This window comes from Phyllostomus hastatus, unplaced genomic scaffold (genome assembly GCF_019186645.2).
Source record: "Phyllostomus hastatus isolate PE091 unplaced genomic scaffold, TTU_PhHast_1.1 phas_contig_147, whole genome shotgun sequence".
Lineage (NCBI taxonomy): Eukaryota > Metazoa > Chordata > Mammalia > Chiroptera > Phyllostomidae > Phyllostomus > Phyllostomus hastatus.
The window spans coordinates 2291031-2314041 of NW_025333603.1; the positions used below are offsets into that span (position 1 = coordinate 2291031).

Sequence of the window (23011 nt, forward strand, 5' to 3'; positions counted from 1 at the left end):
TTACCTGTTATCTTTCAGGATGACATCCCTTCCTTTACAAACTCTTTTTAAGCATCCTACCCTGGGTTAAATATCCCTATCTGATGTGCCTCCAGCATCCTGCAGTTAGCGCTATCTTAGCATTTGTCACAATGCAGTGTGTTGGCGGGTTTCCTTCACGTGGCTATGAGTTGTTTAAGTTATTTTTGATTTTTCTTTTTTTTCCCTCTGCCAATGCCTAACATTGTGGCTGGCATAGAGTAAGCAATCATTAAACATGTTTTTGAATAAGTTGCTATAATCTGAGTTTGAACTTGAACTTGAATGAAAGGGACTATGTGAGAGGCTTATGCACCTTTAGTATTAACATTTGATATTTGTGCATTCTATTGTTAGTATACTTTGAACACATGAGGTGTCTAATAAACTTGGCAGAAATGTTCCTACTGAACATTATAAAAAATTTTATTAATTTGAGAGCGTTATGTGATAGAAACATTATCATATTCCTGGCATATGCAAGCACTATAAACTATTTAATAAATAGCAGCTATGCAGTAATTTGTGTTTGAAACCCTCAGATCTTACAGCACAAACTCATTTTATTATGTTCCATCCGATGAGAGATATATTTTCAAACAATTGTAGAAAGAAACAGAATTTTAAATAATATAGAATACACAAAATGAGCTATTTTGCATTCCTTGCTTTGGAAGAGGAGTTATTACTAGTTGGATTTATGATTTCTGACATTTGGTTTTGCATTCAATCATGGGTCAGCCTCAAACAGCACTTAAATAGGTTGCCCCTCTGAGTGTCTTGAGAATCAAGTGCACAGGGATGAATTATGTGACGTTCACTTGAACTCCTTTTTGCTCATCTGCATGCTACTCATGTCCATGTTTTTTATTCAATTGACTGAGCTTCTCAAAGGCAGGATCTGTTTCTGATTTGTCACCATTATTCCCAATGCCTAGCATAGTGCCTGAGATATAGACTCTGTAAATGTCGTTGGTTTACAATGAACTGGTTTGGAATTATTCTGGAAGAAGTTTCACATGTGACTTATCCTCTTCCTGCTGTGTCCAGTGCATTATCTCATTTAAGGCTCACAGCAATCTCATGAAGCAGTTGTCTTACCAAGCTATTATGAGCATTGAGGAACTGAGAATTTTGAGGTTCAGAGAGGCAAGCAACTTGTCAAAGATGACTCAGGACCATCAGATTCCAGTGTATATTTTATCCAGTACACAGCAATACAGTGGGCTATTGTGAAGGTTAAATAAGTTAAGGTATGTAAATACCCAGAAAAGTGTCTGGAACATAGTAAGCAATACATATGAGATCTGTCTTCTGACTGAGTCACCTGGGTGATTTAATGTTTCCCTTAAAAACTCTGCTGCAGATGTGACGCATGAGCAGGCACACTGTCCTGATGAAGCTGCCAGTCACCAGTTGTCCATAGCTGTGGCCTGAATCATCCGAATAGTTTCTGCGGAGGAATGTTCGAGCCTAAAGCAAGATGTGATGAAGATTCATTGCCCTGCTCACTCAGTCATTTTGAATGTGATTGCCACGCAGTACACATGCTCACTCAATGTGTCTACTGTCTCCACTCACTAGTACAATGATGCCATCATTGTTCATGCATGCACATTCCAGTCCACTCTCCTTGGCTGCCAGGTTACATCGATAAGCTGCAAACCATTCTTGTTTAATTAACAGTGGCTGGACTTTTTCTGGACAGACCTCGTACATTTTTGCTGTTCTTATTACTTTGTTGTTTCTCAGAGTAGATGATAAGGGAAATGCATATTGATTTTTTTCCTTATGCCATACTTAATACAAATTACATTGTTACTCAGATGAGAAGAAGAGGAACAATACCCTAAAATGTAGATGAGTTTCTTAACATATTTAGCATAAGAAGTTAAAACAGTACTTAAAATTTGGGTTGACTTAAACCAGTAGACCATTAGGTCCTTGGGCAGCTGTATGCAGTTAGAATCTACATACATGCTCTTTTTCAGCTTGGAGTTGGGAACAGCTGCAGCTTGTTGCCCCTGTTGGATTTAATGGGAATTTGCTCAGTTTCAAGGTGGACCCTGTCCAACACTGAATAGAAATGGAGTTTTACATGAGCCTCTTCCGTTTCTATTACTCTGCCAACTCAGTGTCTCACACTCCATTCAATTCTGTAATCATAATGTCAATTAAAAACACAACAAGGGAGAGGTGTGGTGAGAGCAACAAGTCTCATATGCAGGCTCTTAAAATGTATGTAGGTGGTTTTGATGTTCCCTGGCTGTCCCCTAATGCAGCGAGAAACTTTAGAATGTTTTTTTTGGTAGAATCAATAAAGAGCTGGACCTATGTTTGATGACCTAAGTTTCCATTTACCCCAGCCACCTGAAGTGCATGAGAGTTTTCTACACTCTTTCTTCTTATGCTGACCAAGTCTTCCTGATTTGTCAATGTCCCCTGTTATCTTTGTACTGAGTTCAGATTCCTGAGGTCTGTCTTTGTAGATGAGAAAACTGAAATGACTTATTAATCTTTATTAACAGAGTTGCCTGGTGAGCCTGAACTTCCCATTAAACAAATCTTCATTGTTTGTTGGCAACTCTAGCCACTGTCTACAACACTTTGGAAAAGTTGGAGAGGCTTGAGCCAGTTTTTGGTCCCCACCATTAGATTCACTGGCCACACCCAGAAGTAAATAGAAACAGTCTATGGGGGGGTAGGGGTACCTTGCTCCCGCCTAGTTGGGAGTTTCCTCTGATCAACTGTTCTCCCAAGATTGCATCCTGCCAGTGACCTCACACATTTTTCTTGATTCTGTGTAAATTGCTATCTTTTCAGGAGGTGCATGACAGCCTCCGTTTGCTGGTGCCTCCATTTGTACAGAAGCTGTTATTACGGAATAAGTTTAATGGGTCGTGAATTTTGTGGAAAAAGGGAGGGTCTCTCCATGACTTTGTGTGTACCAGCCACGGACCTATTGGCTACACAAGGAGTGCATTAGGCTAAATATTTTTAGCCCATTGACTCTGGAAGTAATAACCCTAGATGCTTCATTAAATTTTCATGGGTGAATGACAAAAGCTATGAGGGAAAAAAACCACAAAACTCAAATCTACCACATTAGCTTTATTATTACGCAGCTGGAGGACAGAAATGTGGCCCCTAAAAAAGGATGAAAATAAACTTTTTAAGGAACTGTTGTTGCCTGTCTCTTTTTCCACTCCCTGCTCCAGTGGGCAGCCCTTGATTTGCTTTTTTTTTTCCTTCCCACACCTGGCATTTTGGCTTCTGGAGGCCAGTATAGACAACAGGCATTTACTGGAGTTGACTCTAGTTTCAGGGTACGAAAAGCATCCTCTACAGACACAATGCTTTCTACCATTTATTGGATCTTTGTAAATTAGGACCAGAAGTAGGGAGCTGGGGCCTTCTGCTCCTGTTTTAATCTGAGGCTTGTCCTCTCCCAGGCATTCTAAGAAAGCGAGTGGGGAGCTGGAGGGGAAGAGGAAGAGCTGGGGTTTAACTGCACACTGTTAGGAGCAAGAATCCCTCCTACGGCCGCTGAAAACGGGTCAGGTGCAGTCCTTCCCCAACCTCCGCCCAATTTAGCCCGGTAAGCCTCAGTGTGAACCGGAGCTGCCAAACCAGGTTTGGCCGCTGGGAGCTAGCGCCCCCTCCTGCCAAGGGGCGTGGGGGCAACAAGCCCTCGCTGGACTTCCGTTTTAGTTTTTGCCCTCTGGCACTCCTGATAGTTGGGTGTGCATTTGCTGGGAGGCTTAGATAGAAGAATAGTCTCCAGAGAAAAATGAGGGGGGCCAGGCTAGGGTGATGGTGACAAAAACACGGGATACTTTGTGAACCCCTAGTCTGGTAGCTTTTCCCCTTCTCTCCCTTACACTCTCCCCGCCCGCACAGCCGGGGCTGGGGCCCCGTGCTGTCTGCTGGCTCTCCCTCTCCGGGGAACCAGGATGGGCAGTCAGCGCCAGGGCTCCAGAGGGGCGACTGCGAACCGCGGCGCCCCCGCTTGCTGGCTGGCTAGCTGTTCCTCCTCCTCTCCGCCGCGACTCCGCTAAGCTCTCGGAGTGCGCTTGGGAGCGCAGAGAGCGCCCGGGCAGGAGCGGGAGCGGGAGCGGGAGCAGGAGCCGCCAGGCCCGGGCAAGGGGCGCGCCTAGGAGGCGGCGGCTGGGGAGTCAGCAGGTGAGCATCTCCAAAAGGCCCCGGCGGGTGTCGGGGTGGTTGGGGCGGGGGCTGCGGGAGGAGGCGGGTCTGCACGCCGGGAGGTCTCCTCCCCCTGCTCTGACGCTCGGCCGTGGCTCTCGGGGAGGATGGACCCAGCTCTGCGCTCGCCAGGGCTTCCCCGGGCTGGAGAGCGCGCCTGAGTGCCGCCGCCCGCCGGGCATGGGGTGCCGCTTCCCGGGCGGCTGCGACAGAGGAGGAGGATGCTCGTGGCGAGCCGAGGTGAGGCGCGGCGGGGACAGGAGTTTAGCGCTCGCAGGTGCCTGCCGGGGACGCGGCGCCAGAAACCTGGAGCCCCCAGGCGCGGAGGAAGGCTCCTGGAGCGCCTCTCTTAGGAGTTTGGCTAGGGGTGCCGCGGGGACGGTGACTGCAGGTTTCCTCCACTTGCTGGGGGGAAGGGGCGACCTCTGTGTCTTCTTGTTGGGCTCCCCCTAACCCCTGATGTCTTCACTTCTGGCAACTCGCGGTCCTCTCTCCAGACCTGCTCACCCCAAACGCCCGTCTCCAGGACCTCCTGCACCCCTGTTCCTCCTGGGCTTTCGGCTCTACTCATCCATGTACCTTCCTCCTCTCACTCTAAAAGCTACCCGATACTCCCGAGCCCTTCTCCCTGCCTCGCTCGCAGCGTTCCCGGGCCGGGCCCGCTTTTCACTTCTGTGCACCTCGGCAGCGCTGCGGTTCTGCCCCGAATTATGGAAAAGCCAGATCAATCTCACTATCTCAGGAACCACTCTCCTTTCGCAGACACCATCAGAATTACACCCCGCGTCTCCTCCGACCCTAGCCCTTTACGGGTCCTCCACCGATTCAGTTCTCTGTCGCGCCCCTACCTCCATGCCACCCCAATCGCCCCGCCACCCCGACAGGTCGCTTCCCCAGCCCGCCCCTCCGGCTCCTCTCAGCTCCGGACCAGACAGCCGTACTTGTCACGCAGAGCTCGGTTCCTTCCCCGCTCCCCCGCCCTAGTGAAACTTTTAAATCCCCTTGGTTTGGCCTATGAAGAAGCCAGAAAAGAGAAAATCTGGAGGCAGGGAGTTAGAGATGGGGGAGGTTGTGTCGCAGCAGCAGGAAGGGGACATTGGACGGGTATATAAAGTAAATTTCAAAACGTCGGTGGTGGCTGCAGCCGGGACTCTCTTCCCGCTGCCTGCGTCGCACGAAGTATTATTGTGACGCCTGGTGGGAGGGTGCGTCTGTTCTGTGCACTTTTTAAAGCGTCTTTTTTTTTTTTTTTTTTGGTGGTGCTCTTGAACCTAGCGCGGAGATGGGGGACGCAAGGGAGTTGCGCCAGGGAAAGCTGACTCTCTCGGCTGCTGCCGCTTAGCTCCTGCTTAGCACCCTCCCGGACCCGCCGGACTGTGTAGGCTTCACTCACTGTAAACTCCCCTCCACCCCCAACTGCATCACACAAGTCTTCATTGTTGGGGGTCTGCCTGGGCACTTCCGCCTGGACTGAGAGCATCTAAAGGAATGGGGTGGGGGCGGGGAGGCCCGGGGCGCCTGGCGACCCGGGTCTGGCTCCCACTGGATTTTCAGCGTTAGGCGGGTGGGTGGAGGGGAGAGCGCCCCGGCGCGGGCGTCTGTGTGCTGCGTCGGGTGTCGGGAGGGTGGGGTGCGTGCCGCGTGCCCGCGTGGGTCCGTGTCTGCGAGTGTGTTTGCATGCCGGCGCACGCTTGGGCTTATCTCCTTTAGAAAGAGAGGCCAGTGGAAAGCTTGTGGAAGCGAGCGCGCCTTTTGCTGCCCCAGAGTGGGGCGGACGGGTGGGTCTTCGGAGATGAAAGCTACAACGCAGCTCTCAGCCAGTCGCTGGGACCCCAGAACGAGGATCCTCCCTCCGTCCCTTGTTCCTCCCTCCTCTCCTCTCCTCTCCTCTCCTCTCCTCTCCTCTCCAACTGGCCCTTTCGATACACTTTAACAATGTTTATGGTTTTGAATAAAGGCCTTGTTGGGGTTCCGCTGACACTTCATAACACTTAACGTGTTTTTAAGTAATCATACAAATTAAAGGTAGCTTACGTTCAGAACCCCCTAATTATCTTGTTCACGTTTGTACATTTATGCACCAATTATAGGTCTTTGGGAAATCCATAGCATTATAAACCATCCCCACCCCCTGAATTAGCACCCATTGTTTTTTATCATCTCAGCGACTATGAGTGATTCTGCTGGAACCCTGAATTGCAGAGGCTTGAAGATAGATGGGGGAAGGCGAAGTTGTCTGGCGTTGGAACGCTCCACCCCGCCGCTCCACCCCATCTCTTTCACTTCCTGTCCTGGCAAGGCTTGGTGACAATTCTGGAATCTAAAAGGCATCAAGGATTTTCTTGATTTCCTATTGAGAAGGGCGACCTAATCAAAGCTGTATAAAAGTCAACTTCTAAGCAATCAGAAATTGTCTGCTGATGTCCTTGATTGAAACCCCAGCATTCAAATGGAGTATTGAAGAACTCACAGACATGGCTTTTGAAGGGCTATTGTTCTTTTTCACACACAGAGGCCCTCTTAAAGGTTTAGGAAGTTCAAAATGCAGTGATTTGAAAGACTGACATTGTAACTATTTGGCAACGCTGAGAGGATCCGAAGGGATGAGAGAAAAGACCAAGGTGGGAAGTACAAATGTGTTACTATCTTCTTGGGAACAGTGCAGTTATCAAAAGGGGGAACTCAGTTCTACACATCAAGTTGGCAATTAAAGCCCTTCCTAAAGCAGATTTAGAAGATGGCTTTTTTAGTAGGGATTTTTTTTTGGTGGTTTGCTTAAGGTCTGAATAGGCATATCTGAAACATTTAATCATGTTCATTGTACTCAACAATAAAATCTGAATAAAAATTACTTATTGTTGATGAAGCTCATCTCTCAAGCTGTTTCACAGTATGTTTCATTTGCAAGACATACCATTGTGTGAGGCTGCCAGGAAGAGATGGTATCACTTATTGTTCATTTTCTCCTCCCGAAGCAAAGAGGAATATGCTGCTTCACTCCTCTTTGCCCTCCAAAGTAGTTTTTCTGAAATGGGTGGGTGTTTGGCATGGTACCTGATAGTACCCATCTTGCAAATTGCAGCTGGTGGATTTTGGATGCCTGGAGCCACCCTGCAGGCAAATGAAGAATGTAATTGAGGCAGCATTTTATTTTGATAATTCACTCAAGTCAAACATTTTGTTTTTGCTGGGATTTAATCCTTCTCTCAAACTAATAAAGCTAACAAAGTGAGAAAAATCACAGTTTATGTCTTTTAGATGGCACTTTTAAAAAATGCATAAATTGAAGGCTGCTGTCAGGAACTTTAAATGTTATTTAGGCTAGAGTGATTTCGGATAAATCACTCTCAGAACCTGTTTCATCATTTGCAAAACAGGGGCAATATTGTCTATCTTGTGAGTCTTTGAGCGATTTTATAGGAGAAAATGTCTGGTTGAATGCTTTAGCACATAGCAGAATTTCAGGAGAAGGGCAACTTTTAGCAACAGAGAGCATGGAATTCTGCTCTGGAGAGAGGATGGCATTTGGAATTGGAAGGCCAAGGTTTAATTCAGGTACTTTCCAACTTTGTCATGTTTGGCAAATCACTTCCCTTATTAGTAAAAACAAGAATAACTAACCCTAATGGAGTAGTTATTAATAGTTACCCTTTCAAGCATTTTGCATGTATTTATTTTTTAATAAATTAAAGTGTATATTTCTAATTCTCATCCATTTAATTGATAAGGAAACTGGGGAACAGAGAGAGTTGGCCCAAGGTCGCTCAGCTAGGAAGGTATAGAACTAGGATTTGAATATGAGCATTCTGATTCCAAGATCTGCCCTACTCACTGTATAATGCTTCCTCTGAGTGGAGAGGTGATCTCGGCTATCTCCCATGTGGGCTGTAAAATTTGTAACATTTAGTGGGAAACAGTGGTGTAACAGGTGATTAGGAGTCTGGACGTGGCGCTGGACTGCCTGGGTTCAGACCTCAGCTTCTCCAGCCCTGCCAGCTGTGTGGCCAGGACCAACTTATTCAACTTCTCTGTGCTTCAGTTTTCTTTACACTGAAATGACAGTGCCGGCCCCAAAGATTGTTGTGGGGATTAGAGGACTTAACACAAAGTGTTTAGAATAGTATCTAGCATGTAATGCTACTTAGCTATTAATATTACCTTCAATTCAGATGAAAGTCTTTCCCTTTGTTAATAAAATGTTGTTTGTCATTAATATCCTGAGCCTTAAGCATCCTAATAGTATCTCCCCCCCACAACCAGGGGGTACATAATAGAGATATATTTTGGCATTTCAGGCAAAAGTTTTGTTTAGCATATTGGAAATATTTTCTTGGACATTTTTCCTCCTTGTGAAAGGAATTGTGACATACACCATGCTTAAGTCTCGATGCCATTGTACTTCTCAGCAATATTTTCAGAGAAATAAAATGACCGTTTAATGGATTGAATTCTAGAAGCAGATTAGTCAACTCTCCCAATTTACAGATTGGAAAACAAACCAGGTTTGGGGAGATACGTAAGTTTACACCTGAGAGGCACTATCAGAACACAGAATTATTGGACTCTTTGTCCAGTGCTCCTTCCTCAGGCCCAAATTGCCTCTTAATACCGGGACAAAGAAGTGGCTTGAAAATATAAATAAAACTTGGAGGTGGGGAGGTATAGTCAGGCTCAGAGCAGGAGCTAGCCAGATGTTCTGTTCTGAAAAATGAATATCCAGTTAGAAAAGGAAACCCCCCTTCTGGCAGTACATTTATATACATGAAAACTAGCGCTAAACTCAGTCTATGAAATGTGTATCAGGATAGGAACCTGTGTTAAAACAAACAAGCAAACAAACATTAAGTCAATGAATCACTTGAATACTTCCCTTAGGTTGGAGAGCAAATGATCAGATTTCTTCTTCTACGAGATGCTCTTTGTATATTTCTTCCATTTAGTCCTCAGCTATGAAAAGGTTTTGCTTCAGGAATCACAAAACTCCTCTGGCTTCTAGTTCATGAAATATGCAGCATATTCTATTGGAAAGAAATTGCCAGCTTGCTTTTATTATTATTATTTTATTTTACTTGAACCTGACATACAGCCAATCTACAATGCCAGTGGGGGATTCTCATAAAGAGAAAGGAAAACAGAAATAAAATTCTGCTGAATAGAAGTCACAGCTAAAATGATAAAAGTTTTGTGGTGGCGGAGAAGGGTTGTTTAGCTTAAGGAGTAAAAACTAGAGGAGTGCCCTCTCAGACAGGGGTGACAAGGTCAGAGTGAATCAAGGTCAGCTGTGTTGACCGCCTGCAGTCAGTCTTGCAGTATTACCAACCTGTGTGTTGGCTGCGAGCTTCATACCAATTTCTTTCTCTCTGATGGTCAGTCTTTCTGATTCTTCACTGGACTCATGATTTATCTGTTCACTAGCCATCAGTTAGGCCATTCCTTTGCCTTCCTTTGTCTCTCCTTGCTTCTGCTGCAGAGTTTGTCTCTCAGTCGTCATTGTTATTCTTGTCTTTTTGTTGACGTTGTTGATTGACAACAGAGACTGAAAAGTTACGAGGATGCATTGAGAGTGTCCAGGAAATTGAGGAAGTCAACTTCAGTCATGCACACAAACATCACATCCATGTCCATTCCACACATGTTTACTGAGCACCTACCTTGTCTGACTCTGACTCTGACTCTGGCCCTGGGCTAGGGTGCTGCGCATTATGAGCGGTGCCAAAAATGCAAAGGTGCAACCTCTGCCATCTAGGCACCTGGCTTCCTGCATGAATGACTGCTTCAGTGTTAGATGTGCTACAGAAAATACCTGCACAGCACCGGAAGCTTCCAGAGGAGTCATTTGTTCCATCTGGAGAAAGGAAAGCTTGGGGAAGTTATCGAGGAAGAGATTGCATTTCAGCTGGAAGTGGAAGGGTGACCAGGAGTTTCTCAGGGGGGAGGCATTTCAGACTGAAAGAATTACATGGATAAAGACAGGGGGGCACACAAGTTCATTATTTGTGTGGAGTTGGGCATAGCTGGTTGTGTCTATAATGTAGAGTATGTGCCTGAAATGGATGATTTTATACGGTATTTTCCAAAACTATGTTCTAGGAAATATGAGTGTTCCCCAAGATGGCTGTATTTCAAAGGAAGAGCATTCAAAGGGAAAAACATTCTGTGCTTAAAAATACTCAATGAAGTGCTGGGTCGTAGATCCTACTCTAAGTAAGACTTGGTATTTACTGACGTATTAGAGCTTCAGAGATTTCCTCCAGTAAAGACACTCATTTTCCAAACTTATTTGCCATAGAACCTTTGATTTCAAGAAGCACCCCCGCCCCGCAGCATCTTAAGAAATAGATTAGAGGAAATATTTGTAGGTAATCATTTATTTTTAGGAAGAACATTTAATTTTATCATGAAAGTAATATGTGTGATTTGAAATGTAGTATATTCAACAAATATAAAGATATAAATAACAATACTGTAAAAAAGAAACCCAAAACAAACCTCTGTACCTACCAGTTAGCTTAAAAAGTAAAGCCACGTAATTGAAGCCCCTTAGCAACCTCTCCCTGATCACATCTCCTCCCTGCCTGCCAGGGGTAACCACTATCCTAAATTTGATGTTTGTCATTCCATATGTTTCTTTTGAACATACTTTTCAGAAGGATGAACTTAAAAAGAATCCCATTATATTCTCATCCAGTTTATAGCTCATCATGACAGAGGTAATCAGGAAAAATAGTATTTTATGTAATAAATGTCCAAAAAAAGGACACTTATATGTTCTTTAGGGGAAGGAAATGTAGCTTCTCCTTTTAACAACAGTCCCTGAAATGTAGTAGATACTCAATAAGTTTCTGCTGGGTTGAATTGAATTAAATGTGTGTAGTCTGATGCGGTTCATTAAGTTCATGTGGATAAAAAGATTGGGGTAAATTGTTATCCCTTGACAGTATTGAAATTCTCTGATCAGCTATCTTGAAAACATATTTTTTGTTGCAGTTCTTTAGTTTTTAATCTGGACTTGGAAATAAATAGTAACAGTCATCTGTTGAAAGCCACATCTGTGTTTTCTTGACATCTTTAGAATCATTGACAATAACTACTTACCTGAGTCTGACCTATTAAATAGCTGATTCAGTGGAGGTATCTACTTCCATTACAGAACAAGATGATACATGTCAATGCTTTCGATCAAAAAGAAAAATTGTGAATTGCAGTGCTAATTAATTACTCAGTACCTGGACACTAAATACATTGAGGGTCCTATCCTCAGGGTCCCTGAGAAATAACCTATTATCAGGAACAGAGTGTTGCAATTAGGCACTCTCATATCAACACAAGCATTTCTCTTGATAGACGTGAGGGATATCCTCTTGAAAAAGCTCACATAATCTAAAACACGTGTCATATTTGGATGGCATTTTCCTTTTCTGTTATCCTACCCTATCATATATTATTGTGTACATGTCAACATCTAGAATGAATGTTTGAAGATTGCAGAGGAATGCATGGTAGAAAGAATGAGAGGAGAAAGTGGAAGACTTCCAGGCTCCCCGTGAGAGGCTTTGTGTCCCAAATAATGGTCATTATGGGACACAGTAGATTCACTTTTCCCACGGGGATTGAAGTTGATCGTTGCCAAGAATCTACCCTGAGGGTTTCTGCCCTTGATTCACTGGTACTGATTTCTCCTGTGTTTTGGGGAGCAGTACTAAAATCCCAGCGAGAGCAGAAAGAGCATTAAGTTTGGGTGCGAATGATCAGAAAGAATGCAAGCACTGCACAGAGGGTAAGGAGGAGGAGCCAGGCCATGCCATACCCTGTGATTGCCCAGTGATGCCCACACACTGATGGTGACATGTGGTGGTGCCAGTCTTGAGTTGTGGGACACGTTCTGAGCAGTATCGCATGCTCACAAAAGTTCTGAGTATAAAATACAATCAAATATACTCAAACCATACATGCCAATAATCCAACTGTGGATGGAGTTGAAGATGGGCTACCCGTGTGCTGAATCCCAGCTGTGGTATCACTGGAACATAGTTCCTGTGAATGCAAAAAGGTTACTGTAATTTATTCCTTTGGGATGCTGAATGCATTCACAGACCACATAGAAGTTGGATTCCTGCCAGCCTTCTGCCATCTAACTTCCTAATTTTAATGCAGTTGAATTTATCAATCTTTTCTTTTATGTTTAGTACTTTTTATGTCTTGCTTAAGAAACCTTTTTTTAACCCTGATGTCTTAAAGATATTCCTTTTTATTATCTTCTAAAAGCTTTATTGTTTGGCCTTTCACTTAGGATCCACAGTCCATGTGGGTGGTGGACATGCGAATGTCTGCGTGTGTGTGGTGTGAGGCATGAACGGGTTCTGATTGTCTTCCACATGGGAAAAAAATCATCATCCTGGCACTTGGGATCAGATTCTAGGCATATATATATTTTGTCCACTCTTTTGCCTGAATCACACTTCTTTATTATGGCTTTATAATAAGCCTTGGCATTTGGCTGGACAATTTCCCTACAACATTCTTCAAAGATGTGTTGGTTTTTCTTGGCCTTTTGTCTTTCATATATGTTTTATAATCATCTTTTAAAGTTATATAATAATACTCTTGAAATTTGGAGTTAACATCATTTAGAGATTAATTTAGGAAGAATGACATCATTATGATATTGAGTATTTTTACTCATGAATACTTCTCTCCATTTATTTAGTTCTTATTTATAACTGTCTTTCAATACATACTATAATTTTCTTCATAAAGATATACACTTTTGTTAAATATATTTCCAGGTGCTTTATATATTTTAGTTGCTATTGTAAATGCTATCTTTAAAAATTGTATTTCTTAATTATATGTTAGTTTTCCTCACATTCCACCTGCATTTGTTATTTTGGATGGTGGGGTTTAGGACGGGAGGACAGAAACTCGTGCTTATCGAGTGCTTACTGAGCACTAGGTGCTTTACAAGCTCTCATTTGATACTTAGAACAGCCTCGAGGAAAAGGTTGTGGGTAGCCTAGCACCGCTCTTGATTGGATCACTTCCTTCCTTTATAGGCTGACGGCGTAGGGGATGATGTCCTTTGTCCCAGTGGGCCTGTGGGAGTGCAGAAGTGACACATGAGGCTAGTGAGGGTGTGATCAGTCCAACTAGCAGCCAGTCACCTGGTTCAGTTGGCAGAAGTCTTTGAAAGACATCTCTGGTTTCCCCTGGGAGACTGAGGAGATGCACGCAGGTGGCACAGGCCTCTCCTGGTCAGACACCCTGTCTGACCTAACATGAGCTGGGGCCTGGGAGCCAGAGCTGGCTCCAGACACACTGGCCCAGCACTGTAGGCTGGCCATAGTAACTGGGCTGCCTGAGGGACAAATTTTGGCTGGTAGTTGCAGTCTAATTGGACTTTTTAGGCTTCTCTCACGTCAGTGAGTGTTATTCCCACTTTGACATGGGAGTCGGCAGTCAGGACACATGAAGACGTGTCCAGGTCATCAAGCTGAGCAGGAACAGAACCCAGGTCCCCTTGCACCCACATCAATGCTCTTTCCACCTCGTGTTGACTTAAAACCTTCAGATGTACTGTGATGACATTGCAGTGGAGTACTGGAAGCACTTTTCACTTGAGGAAGGACCGTTATGCACAGAAACTATAACATATCTGTAAAAAAAGGGATAATGGGAGAGATGTCCGATTGTGGGATCACGTGTTGTTGATGACGACTGGTCAGTTACTCCCTCTTCCCTCCCTCCTCCTACTCCTCCCCCGCCCTCATTCTTTACGGCACTAGTTCTTTCATAAGCCCACTCCCACTTATTTCTTCTCATTCAAATAATATTTATTTTTCAGGATGTAAGATAGACATTTATTTCTCTCCGAAAGTTACCCCTATGAAATCAATGTTGATAAAATTTCAAATTGTCAAGTGGTCTACCTCTGTGCCCATTCTCTCCTATCTGTCGTCAGTGGGTTTCGTTGTATTTTCTGGAATGAAGATGGTATATATCGTACTAGTTTAGGTTGGTATAAAAGAGGATCTCTCATAGAAAGCAAGATTAGGGGATACACCACTTGGTTAATTTGATAACACTATATATTTTCTCTTTGTTCTATATGTGGGTTCATAGCTGTGGGGCCAGATGTCATTCTGGATACACTTGAGAGCAGAGTCACTCAAAGATACACTGAAATGTGTCAGTGGAGAGCTGAGTCTTGACGGAGGAGCCACACATCAACATGGCTGGGAGGAGGCGGGTTGAAAACTGGACTAACATGGCCTTCTTTAAAAAAAAATAAATAAATGAAAGCCATTCCACACAGGCTTCATCTAAGTTTGCTGCTTCCTTCTGCCTGCTTTTTCCAGACATATGTGTCTTTCTCAGGCTTCCTGAGCCCAGCCTCTGTGAAACACCACACTTCATTACGCTTTCAATTGTTCTGCTCCTTGCCGGCTACTGTGCTGCCTTCTGAAGACAGGGAGTCCCTAGGGGGGCTGTGGCCTTGTCCTTCATGCCCCGCATGCTTGCTATGTGAGGAAGTTCACCTTAACCACTTGCTGCCTTCAGTGTTTAAAGCCCACCATGGTTCCTTTGCAGTGGAGGTCAGAGGGTCCCTATAGTGAACTATTTTGAGTCTATGAAAATGAAATTAGTGCTTTCTGTTATAATTTTAAACATTACCTTTTGGGACATGTTTTTAGGTCCTTTTATTCCAAAACTGTGTCTTTTCTGTTTTGTCCTCCTTCCCTCTCTTCCTTTCCTCCCTTCCTTGTTTCCTTCCAGTTTTATCAAATCAACCACAGAAAAAGGGTCCTCAACCTAAAGGTTCATAGCATAATTTGACAGTTTCTAGAATGCACTGTGTCCCCTGTATTCTTTCACGCATCATTTCCGTGCAGCAGGAAGGGTTTGGGGAGGGTCAGGAGGTGGACTCTGTAGTTTTTGTCAAATCCCATAGTAACAGAAGTGTTTTACATGGGCAATTCTTCACACAGTGGACTGTCTGCGGCTGATTTAAAATTACATCCGAAAGAGGAAACTCTGCCAACCAGTGTGTGTCAGGGATTCAGACTGCCTCTCTGTGCTATTGCTCAACACACCCAGACCCACACCAGCCACACCATGCTGCCCAAGCAGAATGGAATCATTTTAACGATATATGTTGTATCAGTGAGAATCTAGTCAGGAGACACACGCAGGTCACTTAATAGGAAGGATTCAATGCAGAAAACTTGCTAGGAGGTGTTGGAAGAGCTGAAAGTAAGTATGACAACAAAACCAAGGACTGAGAGTAGCCTACCTGGGTTTAGATCTGCAGGCACTGAGGGAGGGTATAGTGTTACCAGAGCCCACGCGTGGGCTGTTGGAAGGGTAGCAGAGGCTGCACAGGGAACCACAAGGATGGGCCGGAACCTCAGTGCAGCCTTGGCCAATTCTGGGGATGACGTCTTGAAGCAGAAAGGAAGGGAGAAGGGGAGAGACCCTAGATTCTCCTCCCCATCTCCCACCAGTCTTTCCCATTGAGTGCATCTAACTAGAAGTCATTGGCTAAGGAGCCTGGGAAATGTTGTTGGGGTGGGCCTCTTGCCACACTCAACAGAGAGGGGAAGGGACCAGGAGGCAGAGGACTAGTTCATGTGCCAGGAAAAGAAATCTCTGACACAAATGTTTGCTAGTATTGCAGGACTACAGGATAACAATGAGGTAAAACACTTATTCTTCTGCTTCCCTCTACCCCCACCCCAGCCCACCCCATTCCCTTTGCAGAAAGGTGAGAGGGACTCTGCTGGCAGTAATCTCTGTCCAGCCAGGTTGAGGTGTTTCAGTGCTGGGTGCCTGGTGATTCGTCTGTTAGAAGTAGGACCGAACAGTCTCTCCTTTTCTACAATTCCAAAATCTGAAGGCCTCTGAGAACTCAGGGTGTTTTTTTTAATTTTTTTATTTTTTAGAACTCATTCAGTGGCAATACCTGACCTGATCTGACCTGAACTTTCATGAGACTACTTAAAATCTTATTGATCTCTCTGAGTGCAAATAGTCATATATATGGCTCAGGAAGCACTAATGAATTTGATTGCAGGGTGTCACCCCAAACCCATGAAGAGATATTACAAATCAAAGGTAGGTGTATGGCGTAGGGTGTGCTGCCTTTCTAAGATGCAAAATAGAATCTGTGTTCTTAACACATCAGATGAAGTGAATTTGAATATGGGATTGTGAACCTGTATTTTAACATGACAGAGGGAGAGTGAATGGAAACAGGCCCCATAAGCACTTGGTTTGGGGCAGTCCTTCTCTGGAATCACGGGACACTGAGCTGGACCTGCCCCTGCAGCCTGGCAGAACAGCCTGCTGGTTCTGTGAAAGGGGATACTTGGCTTAGGTTGGAGGCCTGGCACGAAGGACATAGGGGCACCAAGGGGTTAATAAGGGAGCTGGAACCATTTCTTTCCTCTTTGCAGTGAATGACGTTTCAGGTCTGAATCTTTGGTTCGTTCAAACATTGAAATGCTTGACATTTAGATGGAATAAAGGAAGCCAGCAGGTGCATGTATGGCTGGATCTGCACTCTAGGCATCTCATATTTCTGTAGCATTTTGTGTGTGTGTGCATGCATGTACACACACATGAACCATTCAAGTATCTTCTCCTTTGATCTTGAGAAGAGTCAGATAGACAGGGTGGGTGTTATTATCCCCATTTTACAGATGGTAAAACCATGGCTTAGTTTAGCCAATAACTAACCTGGTGACCATTGCAGAGACCCTTAACTCCCAGTCTCAATTTGGAAAAATGAGTTCTTACAGGGTTGTTTCATAAATCAGAAGAAGTAACACCTGCAACACAATGAGAACTGTACTGGGTGCACACTGACGTGGCACCTAGGGCGGTTCTTTCTGCCTCACCCCTCCACCTGCAGACACGTGATATGGGTTGCAGGAAGTCACACAGGCAGTCCCCTTGAAAGGACACACTTCAGTATAACGAAGAGAATTCAGACTTGAATGATGACAGACATCGGCTCTCTGTGTCTCCCTTCCCCCCGACCTCAGTTTTAGAAGGAGGATCTTGAACTGATGCCACCCTACGCTAATTTTCTCTTACTTCCTTCAGAAGTTGGGTCATGGTTTGCTGTGACCTTGGTGGCCTCTCTTGTCTTCACAGGTCAGGATACAGTTTGCTATTGTGTCTACTCCAGATCTGACTGGAGGGGAAAAAGCCAGCACCGCACACACACAATTTCCTGCAGAAAGCAACTTTATTTCTTGTCCCCACGCTGGGGACTTGGTTTATCATAATTCACTTTAGATGGGCATAATAAAATATTTTCCTTTTCTGAATATTTTGTAAGATTAATAAAGTTGCATTCTTAGGGAAAGTTTATTAATCCATAACTTACAGAAAACTCCAGAGAAAGAAGATATGAGCTATGCTCTGTAGGTGAAGACACCAGGCATGCCACTACTGGAGTTGAATTATGCATACATTATTCATCTAGCTACCTTCTAGGTGCATTACAGGTTGCTGATATGATGGCAGCTTTGTCTTGGACATGATCTAAACAAGCAATTGTTTGATTTTATTTTTAAATTGGGGGAGTGTGAAAGAGTGGGTGGCAACATGAAGAATGATTGCAATGGTCAGGATGCTGATCTTTCCCATCCCCTTGGCTGCACTGCAGCTGCATTAGACACAGAGGCAGGCATGTGGACCCTGGCTCCTTACAGAGAGTTGTGCGCACTGGGTTTCTGCTCTCTGTCTAATGGAGACGGTGATGCTGGTGGGAATGATGGTAGTGAGGCTGAGGGTCACGGTGATGGTGATGAGGAGGTAATGGTGCCTCTGTGTCTGTTACAAGGAGTAATTTATGGGAGAGGACTTTGTGCTCTATCATTTCATCTATTTACTCATTTATTGAGCCCCTACAGGTACTGGAGCTATGGTAGGCTCCATGGTTATAGCCATTAAGAAGACACAGGCTCCCTCCTTGAGATCTAGAATCAATCTGAGAAGCACAAATAAACAGATAATCATGCAATGGCTAAGTATAACCAAAAACGTACTAGCTGAAGTGAAAAAAAATAAGACAGATAAATTTTGCCAGGGTAAGGAAGGGTCAGTATCTAAGTTAAATATTTTGAAGGCGACTTGAAATTTGCGGGTGAGTGTTTTTATGCAATAACTATATTCTGGGTACTGTGCCAGGCTTATAGGGTAAGTGTGACAGAAATTATAGTTGCTTATATAGTGTGTGCAATCTTCTGGGGAAGATGCAATATTGATGAAAGCATGAAGGAGGCATGTCCTGGGTCAGGGGCCCATGATGAAAATAGAGATGGGACTTCTGGGTGTAGGGAGTCCTCAGTAAGTAACTGTGAAGGGGTCACAGAATGGTGGGGTGACTGGAGCCAGAGAAAGGGAGGCTGGGGAGGTAAGCAGGGCCAGTTCATGGACAGCTTGTCACCCAGTGTTGGCCCTGAGACTGTGACTGGGTGAACTGGCTTTTTCTTAGTGCTGCCTTCTCTGCAGTTCCCTCAGTTCTTCTATTGCCTTTTGTCAGAAAGCAGTCTAAGGAGAAATATGGTTATTTTTAACTAGGTGAAATGAGGATTGCATGTGGTACATTTAAGGGCCTTTCAGGCACTTTAATTCTGCAAGATCAGGTGCCTACAAGTGCCATGCAGCGGACACTGGTGAGTGAAACAGTGAGGGGGGAGCGGGTTGGGGAACCCCCGTTCAGCTAAGCCGATAGTTGCGGTATAGGAATGCTGGACCAAAGTAGCCAGGTCCTCAGCTAGAAATCTTGATTTTTAAATGTGAAATCCCTCTGTTTAAAGCTTGGGCACTAATATAACATTGAATGTCAGCTGTAATTGAGAAATTAAAAAGTAAAAATTGTCACTAAATCAGGTAAGACAAGAAACAAAAATACATTTGCAGGCTAAAGATAGTGGGTCTGTGGGCTTTGTTTTTCAAAACTCAAGAACCACTCTTGGGTGAATTCTGGCCTATTCTTTATAATTAGTACGTTATGATTACATAAATCTCCATCAAGTGGATGTTCAGTCAATATACCAAGCGGTATATTGGGCCGTTTTCAGAAAAGGAAAGTTTCTGCAAGATGGTTGCATGGTGGAAGTCGGTCCTCATATACCTTTGTTTCCTCAGTCACCTTGTTTGTTGTTCTGATCGAACACATCTGATACAGGCTGAAACTACAGTAAAACCGGCGTCCCATGCAGTTCTGGTGTGTCCTTAGCAGTTTGCTGGACAGCACTGAGGTTTGTTATCGGTCTAAGTCTATAGCTGCCTTAATTAAGCTTGCTTTGTGCTGCTCCCCAGGCAAATCCCTGTAGTGAGCCGAATGAGTAGTTTTAGGGTCTGTAAATGACAGTGTTCTGTGGCCTTCTCATTTAGGGTTGGGACTCCCAGCCCCTGAAATATGCACATTTCAAACCAGACTGAGAACATGAGCAACTTAGTAGTTATTGTGGATTTGAGTGAATGTCATAAATATTTATTTATCTTTTTCATAGCTGGCATAAAAATGGTAGGATATAAAAAAAGTTGTTCACTATAAAAACAACAGAAAATTCATTGGCTATACATCTCCTGAATGCATGTGTCTCCTTGGGTTTTCATTAGCGTCTAGCAATATACTTTGAGAAATTAGATTTGAGCAGAAGCTTCTGCAGAATATGAAAGCTCCTTGTGTTCGTAATTAACCCCTTATCATCGAGGACCCACTGCAGACTGCAGTTCTCTTTAGCTATGTCGTGATTATAGTCAAATGCAATGAATTTTACTTTCAGATTTTTTTAAAGAAATAATCTTTTGTTTACCGAATCTGGAAAATACAAAAGAGTATACAAGAGAAAAAAGTAGCATATAGTGTTTCTACCCAGAGGCGCACGCCTGCTCTGGTTTGGCACAGCAGAGATGGGATGCTGGGGCCTGCAGCCAGGCTGGCGTTGGGCTCAGTGCAGGCTCCTCCTTTTAGTTCATGTTGGCAACTCTTGCTCTTCTCACCTGTAAAATAGAAATAAGTACATTATCTATTTTATTCAATATTTTGATGATTAAACCAGATAATGCCTATTCAGTATTTAGCATATTACTTGGCACATGGGAAACATTTTAAAAATGAGCTATTATGATTATTTTTCTATTCTTTTTGTATAAACATCTTGGTGGAGTTTGTGTTATCAATATACTATTTTTTTTGTAAAAAAAACTTACACTGTCTCGGGCTGCGAACCAAAGTGTCGCAGGTTCAATTCCCAGTCAGGGTATATGCCTGGGTTGTAGGCCACAGCCCCCAGCAACCACACATTGATGTTTCTCTCTCTCTCTCTTTCTCCCTCTCTTCCCTCTCTAAAAATAATAAATAAATAAAATCTTTAAAAAATTTACATTGTTCTCATAGCTTTTAAAAAAACATTCTCGCCCTGGCTGGCGTAGCTCAGTGGATTGAGCGTGGGCTGCGAACCAAAGTGTCGCAGGTTCGATTCCCAGTCAGGGCACATGCCTGGGTTGCAGGCCATGGCCCCCAGCAACCGCACATTGATGTTTCTCTCTCTCTCTTTCTCCCTCCCTTCCCTCTCTAAAAAATAAATAAATAAAATCTTAAAAAAAATTGTAACTCTTAAAAAAAAACAAAAACAAAAACATTCTCTAAATGTCCTAGTTAACAATTATATAATATTTCTTTACATGCGTGCATCATCATTTAACTCTTTTTCTGTGTATTTAAGATGTTGCCCATTTTTTTTTTTAGAATTTAGTTTTTTAGACAAGAGAGGAAGGGAGGGAGGAAGAGAGGGAGAGAAACATTAGTGTGTGGTTGCCCCTCGTGTGTCCCCTCCTGGGGGACCTGGCTGACATCCCAGGCATGTGCCCTGACTGGGAATCGAACCGGTGACCCTTTGGTTGGCAGGCTGGCATTCAATCCACTGAGCCACACCAGCCAGGGCTCATTTTCTTTTTATCATAAATTATTCTTTGGTGAATATTTCCATTCCTTAATTTTTTGTGGCAACTTGATTTCTGGTTCCCAGAGTGACTATGCCCCACACATGGAGTGGGCAGAATACTGCCAGTGTGCTCTGTTGGGACTTCTGTTAATGATGGGAATGTTCTGTGTCTGTACTGTCCAATTAGCCACACATGGCTAGTGAGCACTTGAACTGTAGTTAGTGTGCTGACAAACTGAATTTTTTAAAAAAATGTAACACTATTCAATTTTAGTTTAAATAGCCCCATGTGGCCAGTGGCCACCACATCACATGGCGTGGGCTTACACTGTCCTCATTCAAAGTGTGGAGCAGACTCAAGCTGTGATTTTGTTTTTTATGCAGACGTATCTCTGGTGTACAGTCTCAGTGCAGTATAGTTCCCCTTTCTGTATATGCATTCTTTTTTTGGATGGAAGGCCAATAGAGGATATCTCACATGCCAGCTACCATGGTAAGTTAGAAGTCTGAATTTAAGCCGTTGACTACTTGAGGACTCTTCAGGTTGTCCTCAAATAGTAATCAGGTCTAGGTGTGGTCTGGCTGCAGGCATGGTCAGAGCTGAGGGCCCTGCCAGCCTTGGTTTTACATGCCAGCTTTACTTTCCCTGGTTGGCCATGTTAGAAAGCTCTCCCGGAGCAGTGACAAACACGGCCACCAACAATACAGGATTCCATTCTGCTAGCATAGCAACCCTGGCCCAGGAGAAGGAGCTCCTTACCCAGCAGAGCTACAGAACGGTGTTGAGCTGGCTCTCAGGAGACTTGTGCTCATTCCAAGTAAGTCAATCTGGTGGTCAGGATTGGGGAGGTAGAATTCATGCCCATTGGCCACCTAAGGTGCCAAATGGTGAGGTCAACCCCACTAAACTACATGGCCTAAAACTGGAATAAGCAGGTGATACTCCAAACAAAAATCAAAGTGGGAAATACTTGCTTGGCAGGTGGGCAGGTGTTATGCGATCGATGCTCACTGCAGTGTATCTTTGAGGCATTCTTGGTTCCCTTGATTCTCTTCATAAGAAAGTCACTTTGTTGGATGAGGAGGACAATTTTCTGTCCTGTCAATTGCTATTGATTTACATAGCAGGCTTCTATCATTGAATCAGACCATTCCCTTATCCAGAGGATGGTCCTGATATGTGTCTTCCAATTATAAAAGCATTGGGGTGTTTAGATTCTGTCTGATCTTCCTCTGCCTGTGTTTGTGACAGTATGTTCACAAGCTCATTCCTCCTCTCCAGAAAGTAGGCAAGTGTGCCCCAGAGAGGTAACAAGGTAAGTAAATTGATGCAGCTATTGTGATTATTTTTCTTTATAAATAAGGTAAAAGATATATTGCCTAAACCCCTTCCTAGAAGTATTTGAATCAAAGCTGATAGGATTTGCATGTCAGAGTCGAGATAATCTAGGAATCTGTTAGAGTGGGCACTTCATCCCCCAGCTGGTATATTGCAGCAGTATCTTGGGACTTATGTGTGTAATTAAACCATCCTATTAGTAATTACAAAAAGGGATTCACTGCCCTTAAAGGTGACTGCAACATATCAGATCTTCATAAGAGCATGAAGCTATGTATTTCATCAGCAAAATCCATGTAAAATATTTTATTAATATTCCAATTTTCTGATTCAGCTCTTTGTGGAATAAAATATGGTGACTAAAACAGTTTCCTTTTTACTGTTCTTGCTCAGCTTCATGAGAGAGGTTGACATTTTGTAGCAGCACCATTCGTGCCCATTTCCCTTTCAACTCTCCAGCATAAAGCATGCCAGCAAATTAGTATTC

The 23011-nt window shown here is 43.9% G+C and overlaps 1 protein-coding gene across 10 annotated transcripts in view; it reads left to right on the forward strand.

Annotated features, from left to right (window-relative positions):
- DAB1 (DAB adaptor protein 1) overlaps positions 1-23011 on the forward strand; it is a 1094329-nt gene that overhangs the window by 697289 nt on the left and 374029 nt on the right. For 7 of the 10 annotated variants that reach the window (XM_045857192.1, XM_045857155.1, XM_045857202.1 and 4 more), the window contains exon 1: positions 4330-4461. The exons of 2 other annotated variants lie outside the window; for them this stretch is intronic. The gene's annotated coding sequence lies outside the window, so the exon portion shown is untranslated. Of the gene's footprint in view, positions 1-4118; positions 4201-4329; positions 4462-23011 lie in introns of those variants that run through there. One more of the 10 variants, XM_045857182.1, reaches the window with a different exon arrangement.